Genomic DNA, 8720 nt, shown 5'->3' on the forward strand with positions numbered 1-8720 from the left:
TTTAGTGAACCGATACAACATCGGTTTTTCTCTCCAACTCGCTTCTCGCTTCCCTCGTTGGACTGCTTTGTAGGTGGTCAAATCAAGCGAGCTTTAAGTGAGAAACCCCTTCATTAGTCAAAGACATGTGAGTCTGTCCATGGATGAACCCTAAAACTCCCACATCTGTTGGAATAAATTAAGACGACTCTAGACTACTCATTGCTCGATTCTTTCAATTTTTTTTTAATATTAGCGACATGGAGCTTGCTAACCGACAATCGATTTCTAAAACTATAAAATCTAGCATCTTCTTCGATGTTAAATATTGACTTCGAATCGTCTGATTCTTGGAAATCATCAGCAAAAGGTTGATTGATTGTGGCTTTAGGTGAGTAAAAGATAGATGGAGTAGAGAAGTGGTGGTGGATGTTTTTTTGTTGGCAGATTACAGGTTGTTGGATGAATTGGGGTTTAGGTTGGAGATCTGGATACCCTTGGATCGTGTGAACACTTTTCGAACTGATATTTCTATCATATGTTTGAGTTGCAAGAAATTCAGCTTAGGATAATCGTAAATGACACTTACGAATCTAGGTATAGAAATTGTAAGCCAAATTGCTAGAAGGATTCTATGTTCGTCTAAAGAAAAAGAGAGTTGGTCGTTTATTTATTATTTTTTTGTGTCCTCTCAAAGAGAAGAACTGTCTATATATAATAAATGAGACTCAGGTTTTCTTCTTAGGGTTGGCCTTCATGGGTTGTTTTGGAAGCAAATTAGGAAATCCGAAATTAAATAAGGATTCAGGGTTTCCAAAATTGAAAAAATTCGTTAGTTTTACCAGCATCACCCTCAAGAATTCGTTTTTCCGAATATGTTCCGATACATAAAATTTGGGGAGTTTTTGGACCGCTGCCCCTTTGGAAACTCGGATCCAGGTGCGCTGCCCTCGGACCCTTAACTTATCGTTGAACCGATGTCTAATTCGATCTTATACATACATGCACTCCGCACATACTTGTACATATATTGGAGTATAAATTATGAGGCCCCTTAGCTTACATGTTAGTTCCGATTACATAAAATGATATGGTGAAACTAAAATTACCAAGAATCCTCCCCCATTTTAGTACAACCCTTTGACAAACATAACCTTATCAAAATAAAAAGCAAACTAGTACATAATGAAAATATCAAAACGATTGAATTTCCAATTAGTATCATACACTTGCAAATACTCGAGGATCAGGGTGTTTTTTGAATTTTGAGCAAAATACCACTTGACACTATTATAAAGTAGTGTGTCCCAATCCTATGATGTTCCTACAAAGGTTAGGTCCACAACCTCTTGAAATGCGGCTACACTTCATAATCACGTATGTAACTCCTTTCCATGTATCTACATATACATTTATCAAAGTAATTATTAATAAGTTAAACTTCAACCTGGATAACTTGCAGAACCCAACACTTACCTGGGATGAATACTTCATGTGTTCCAATCTATATATATGAGCTTTCCATATTGAATTCAACTTCTAACATTATATTAGGAGGGAACTGGGTGTCTCATCATTATAGAATTTAATGGACTTTAATCCCATCCCGATTATAGACTTGTGTACTAAGTCTCTTGTCAGACCTTTAATCAAGTGATCTGCCAAATTTTGTTGCGGTTTCATAAAATCAACCGAAATCACACCATTCATGATTAGTTCTATAATCATACTATATCTAACACCTAGGTGTCTAGACTTGCCATTACAAACCTGGTTGTATGCCTTAGCCAAAGCGGTTGCACTATCACAAAGGTTATAAATAGGTGCTATCGGTTTAGACCACAAATGAATCTCATAGACTAAATTCCTTAGCCACTCAACTTCTTTACAAACATTTGCTAACGCAACAAACTCATATTCCATTATTGAGTTTGTAATGCAAGATTGCTTCTTGGAAGTACAAGAAATTACACCTCCACCAAGCATGAATACCCAACCAAAATTTGAGGAATGGTCCTCCATGTTGGTTATCCAACTTGCATCCGAATAACCTTCTAAAACTGAAGGACTCCCTAAGTAACTCAAACCATAATCCATACTTCCTTTGAGATACATAAACGCTCTATTCACTGCTTGCCAATGTTGAGCACTAGGATTACTAGTGTACCTATTCAACTTGCCCATTGCAAAAGCAATATCAGGTCTGGTACTTGTCATGTCATACATCAAGCTACCAATATCCTTAGAGTATTCCAATTGTGAAATAGAAACACCATTATTTGGCATTACTTTCATACTTAGATCCATAGGAGTACTCACAGGAGAATAATAGGTAAAATTAAACCGCTTAAGAATTTTCTCAATATAATGACTTTGAGTCATTACCAAACCTTTGTTCATCCTTTTAATTCTTATTCCAAGAATTACATCAGCCTCTCCCAAATATTTTATGGAAAACTTAGATGATAACAATTTCTTTGTTTCATGTACTTGATTTTGGTTGGTACAAAAAATCAACATGTCATCTACATGTAAGCAAATGATCCCTCCAGCTCTAGTAGCATCGTTAAATCTACTATAAACACATTTTTCACAGACAAAATAAGCTCATCAAACTTTTCATGCCATTGTTTAGGGGCTTCTTTCAGCCCATACAAAGATTTGACAAGTTTACAAACCACATGCTCTTTACCGGGCAAAATGAAACCATCTGGTTGTTTCATGTAAACTTCATCGTCAAGTTCATCATTTAAAAATGTTGTTTTCACATCCATTTGGTGAATAACCAGATTATGAATATTCGTGTAGGCAATCAACAATCTAATAGTAGAAATACATGTAACTGGAGCATACTTATCAAAATAGTTAACACCGGGTTTTTTTTTTCTTAAACCATGAATGACTAATCGGGCATTGAATTTGTCAATACTCCCTTTAACATTTTTTTTTGCAAATCCATTTGCAACGAAGTGGTTTAGAACCTAGAGGCAAATCAGACAACACCCCAATGTTGCTCTAAAGAATTGATGACATTTCATCATCAATTGCTTCCTTCCAAAAGGCACTATCACGAGACTTGTAACACCTATAAAAATCATGCCAAATTTAAACCTTTTTTTAAACATTTAGAAACCAATAGTTATTACCAATTTGTTTTCAAAACAATTCTATATTAGAGTATCCCAAAAACATAGTCATAACATGTGAGGAGCTGTACAATCACACATTTGCCTTCCCGCGATCATTTGTGGTACTTGAAACCAGAACTGAAATTGTAAGCCCAAAGCTTAGTGAGATCCTCCAAGATACCAATACATTGCAAATAACACATATACAAATAACAACATGTATTAGGTCCACAACTTTACAGTCTGGATTACCCTTGGGACCATAATGTGAGTCTAGATTGCCTTCTGGGCCCATAGCTCACCTGTATTGCCATAGAACCCACAGTACGAGTCTGGTATGCCCCACTAGGCCCTCAGCTCATATATGGAATGCTCCTGAGCCCACAATACGAGTCTGTCATTCCCTACCCGGCCCCCAGCTCGTATCTAGAATGTTCCCGAGTCCTTAGTATGAGTCTGGCATGCCCTGCCCAGCCTTCAGCTCATATCTGGAATACTCTAGGGTTTGTTGGCTTCCAAACGGAGCAGTATAACCTCAACCCAACCAACATAATATATCGACATATAACACAACTAATGCACATACAGATAATCACATAATAAGACAGGTAGTCCTACATATCTACCAAACTGGCATTACAACTAGCAAGCAATACTAACTAATACTCAACATACTACCAACTGCTAGGATAACATATCCAATGGGTCGGCATTGGTGCATTCGACCCCTTAGTATAGTGAGGATAAATCACATGGCACTGCTGAAGTCCCACGGATCAAACTCCAGCTGCTGGTTGATAGATTCCTGAACTGACAACATCAAACAATACCCCGATTAATAATTGGGTTCCAAGCCCAAGGTTCACTCACACTCCAAAGGCCCAATAGTCAAGTAATGGTCCAAGGCCCAACATATGGCCCAATTTTCAAAATCGGGCCCAGACCTCTACATGGTCTTTCCTGAAGGCCCATCTAATTATCTAGCCCAAACTCTTGGTATTCCCATGGCCCAATATCACATAATCATCAAGGCCCAGTTATGGCCCACATATGGCCCAATTTTCCATATTGGGACCAAGTCCTTCAAATGGGCCTTATCCTAAAACTCATCCAATTATTTTGGTCCATTTACTTGTTCTTGGAAAGCCCATAAAAAGTCTAATCACCAAAGCCCGATAGAAAGGCCCAAGTGAAATTAGGGTTTTCACATAAAATGATGAATAAGGTTAAGTGTTTCTTACTTATCACATTAATGACTTAATCCATTAAGTCCAATATTGCCTTAGGTTAATTTTACAATGATTATTAATTAATATTTTAAGTTTATTAAATAATTCTCTTGTGTGTCCCGATCAATTCCCAAAATTAGGGTTTTTTGCCATTAGAGTTTTCCAAACCCTAATTAGGGTTTCCAATACAATACTAGCCCATTAGTAACATGATTGGGTTTTTAGGTAAATTTGGGCTTTCTTTGGGTCCATTAGGGTTTCGTTAGGCGCATTAGGGTTTCATTGGTTAGGCACCACTCTCCACCATCTCGGGTAGTCGTGGTCAATGGCGGTTCACCGTGATGGCCATCACCTCATGTTGGTGGTTAGGGTTTCTAGTCCATTTTGTCCAAGCATCCAAAAATCAACTACACGCGAGTAAAAGCACACCGCCACCCAACACGATGGTTGATGACGGCAGGAGGCGGCAGCCACCACCTCACGGTGGTGGTTTTGAGTTTTCTTTTCATTAATTTAGCCACTGTTACAGATTTACAATGAAATAACCCAAAATAAACACACACACACACAACCACCCTTGTGGTGGCTGGTGGTGGTAGGTGCTGGTGTTTACTCCCTTCGTTTTCTAGCCACACAAAACACACACACACACACTTCAAATTGCAATATCCACTCCACCCACCCACCTGGTGGCGGCAAATGGAAGTAGATGGTGGTGGCGGGGTGGGTGATTCACATAGTAATCATAATGATACTTGTAGATAAAAGCTCTTGGATTTTCATAGTGTTGTTTATGAGAGGCAGCCAATGATTAATGGTAGTCTTGGTGTAGAGAATTATATGAAGTGACTGTCAAGATTTTTATACTCGTATTAAGTTATTTACATATAATGAAAATTAAATAGTACTATTAAAACACACATATATTTGCAAAAGGTTTTAAAATAACTCCATTTTACAATGTTTTTCTAATTACCCACATTTTTTCACCCCGCTAACTATTTTCATCCCCATTCTTGCGATACACGGACTAAAGCACACACCCACACCTAACAGTGGTGGTGAGCAGCGTCAGTTATGGCTGGAACATAGCATCGTGAGACGGGCAGTAGCTTCACGATGGAACAGTCGCTTGGCAGCGACAACAGTGACAAAGCCATCCGTAACCAATCCGACCGGTCCTCCCACAACCATAACGTCGATGTATGTGGTTTTTATACGGTTACAAATGACGTCTGGCGGCGGAGCTAGAAGTAGAAGAAGATAAGGCGGCAACAAAGTGAGGGTTGCGATCGACTGGTGACACCAGTTAGCCAGGAAACGGTGGTCGGACATAGTAGCAATGAGGGTGGCGGGTGGAGGTTAAGGGTAGAGAGGGAGGTGACGGCTGGAGTTGTATTAGGGTTAGGTTTTAGATGCAATAGAACAGGTATATAACCGCTTCATTCAACTATGATCCATATTTGACAAAACCAATCCCTCTTCTCCTTTTCCTTTCATATTAATTCCCAAAATTACCATTTGGCCCCTGACTCCATTATATCCTTTCAATATAAGTCCAAATGATACCCAACACACCCCCATTTTTGAAATCCTTTTCAATAGATCCCGAAATTACACTTTAGCCCCTAAAGATTCAAATCTTGTCATTTGGCTTCCTGAAACCAACACCCTACTAATTAATATTTGATTTTAGACAATAATAATATAATAATAATAATAAAATTACTTCTCGAGATTCTAGGTTTATTATATAATTATTCTATTTTATACGGGATGTTACAACTCTTACCGACTTAAATTTGATTTCGTCCTTGAAATCGTTTCTCATCATTCCTTACACGCCAAACAACTTGAGAAACACGGTCACAACTATGATCATAACCCTAACATTTCAAAGGAAAACGTAACCAACCCTCGTAGGGTTCTAAAACCTGAAGATAACGAATTCCTTGCAATATGATCACATCTACTCAATTCGAAATCTAAAGTCTCGAGATGGTGGGGCCCCCTGACAGACCGCCCACACTAGATCATTGTCGATTTCATTGCACTTAACTCCCAACTAGCTACTCCACTTATGATAACCTGAGGTTCTCACCAAAAGTCATAACCAAAAATCACACACTGTAAGGTCCTGATTGATTGAATCTAACCAATGAACAAAACAAACAATAACAAGAATGAATAGAAGAAGAAGACAGTCAAGCAATGCATATGTTCATTCACAAAACGTCTGGTACACCTTTGAAGAACACACATTGACTGTAAACTGTATTGACTCTTCATACAATACGCTAGTCTATTCTAACATACACTAACACTATTTATAGGGGTAGGTTAGCCGTGAACAGGGTTCACGGCCGAACACACGTTTACGGTCGTAAACCTGTTCATGGTCGTGAACACCAACACAACCACAAACTATACCAAAATCAACAATACATGACCAAGAATCTATTAATACCTATACATATGATTGCCTAGCCCAAACCACTAAATAATGACCTATCAATCTCCCCCTTGGTTTATGGCTAGCTTGAGCTCAGTTTTTTTCAATTACCAGCATATCCGATCTCCCCATAGGACCCAGCCACAAAGGCATTGTAGCAGTTGACAAGATCAATAACAAGAGCCCAATTTTCTTCATTTTTCTTGGGAGCAGGAGCTGAAACAAGTGCGTTTGAAGAGGAAGCATCTTCTGGATAAGATAATGAGGATTGAACATTTTGCATGGATGGAATGGCATATGATGATGATTGAGAAGCAAGAAACGGTTGAACTTGTGAGTTAGCAAACATTTGACCTCAGACTAAGTCGGTTAAGATCTTTAGTTTTCTTGATGACAGAAACATTCATTTCCCAAGCCTTTGGAAGAAAATTCAAAAGTTTCTTGTTAATTTCATATCTTGGCACTGAGTTCCCGGGCAAACTTATTTCAGTGGTCAATGTGATGAATCGTTGAAGTTTAGCTTCCAGGGCTTCTCGAAGAATGTAGTTGAACATATTGACCTTTTGTCTCAGCATATCTCGACAACTTTGTTTCATGTCCCCGTTTCCTTCATATAATTCAATCAAAGCTTCCCACAGAGCCTTTGTTGAAGTGTATTCTCTAAAACCTTCTGCAATCTCTAAGGATAAGGCCATTGTGAGTGTAGCCAGTTCCTTTTCTTGCTGTTTAACCTTGTCAAAATCTGCCTCAGTGTAATTATCAATATCCTCGTCAATGACATCTCCATTTTCGAGTGTTTTTGTCATTCGAACCAATCCTTTTAAAATGCTTCTCCAGATTTTTCCATTCGATACTTCCATTGTGGAAATCCTTTAGCGGACAGTAAGCGAGGAATTCGAGTAGTGGTTCCCATGATAGTGTCCAATTCTTGATGCGCAGTCAAGGTTTGTGAATCTACTTTTTAAAATTTTCTAAATTAAGTGAAAAGATACTTGAAATTTATTTTGAACAATATAAGTGTTTACGACCAGAAACGGCTTACGGCCGTACACTCAATTCACGGTTAACAGATTACAGTAAAGTGAAGCTTTTACGGTCCAAGAAGTGTTTACGGCCAACACTTGATGAATGGTTTTCGGTCAAATAATCAATAACTGTTAGATGATGGTTTACAGTTCTTGAACTTCAATAGTTTACGACTGAGTTAAGTGTTTACGGCTATGCACCCTTCAACACAACAAACTTTAAACTCACAGATTTTGATGAAAATGATTGTTTTTGATCAGTTTTTAATTCCCCCAGCTTTGAAAACACAATCAGATGCAAAAACAAGCTTGAACTATGAAAAACACAAAAACTCCTTCAACCGCAAATGAAACTTGAATCTGTTTTGTCACTAGATCTGCTCTGATACCAATTATAAGGTCTCGATTGATTAAATCTAACTAGTAAACAAAACAAGCAATAACAAGAATGAATAGAAGAAGAAGACAGTCAAGCAATGCACCCGTTCATTCACAAAATGTTTGGTACACCTTTGAAGAACACACACTGACTGTAAAATGTATTGACTCTTCATATAATACATCAGTCTATTCTGACAAACACTGGCACTATTTATAGGGTAGGTTAGCCGTGAACAGGGTTCACGGTCAAACGCACGTTCACGTCCGTAAACCTGTTCACGGCCGTGAACATCAACACAACTTCAAACTATACCAAAATCAACAATACATGACCAAGAACCTATAAAGACCTATACATATGACATATCGACACTACTACCTATAACTCTTTTCTTGAAAACAGATTAGGTACTTCTTCAAGAGAAACCTGTTTTGATAACCAAATTCCCAGGGATATAATGACTAACAGGATGTAAACTGAAAGATGATCCCTTTTAGGATTGACAAGATAATGCTTCCTTTATCC

General features: G+C 38.2%; 1 pseudogene; it reads right to left on the bottom strand.

Annotated features, from left to right (window-relative positions):
* Positions 1-1352: 1352 nt before the first annotated feature.
* Positions 1353-2265, bottom strand: LOC145009641 (secreted RxLR effector protein 161 pseudogene; annotated as a pseudogene).
* Positions 2266-8720: the final 6455 nt, after the last annotated feature.

This window comes from Lactuca saligna, chromosome 8 (assembly GCF_052625555.1).
Source record: "Lactuca saligna cultivar CGN05327 chromosome 8, ASM5262555v1, whole genome shotgun sequence".
In the NCBI taxonomy this organism is placed as follows: Eukaryota; Viridiplantae; Streptophyta; class Magnoliopsida; order Asterales; family Asteraceae; genus Lactuca; species Lactuca saligna.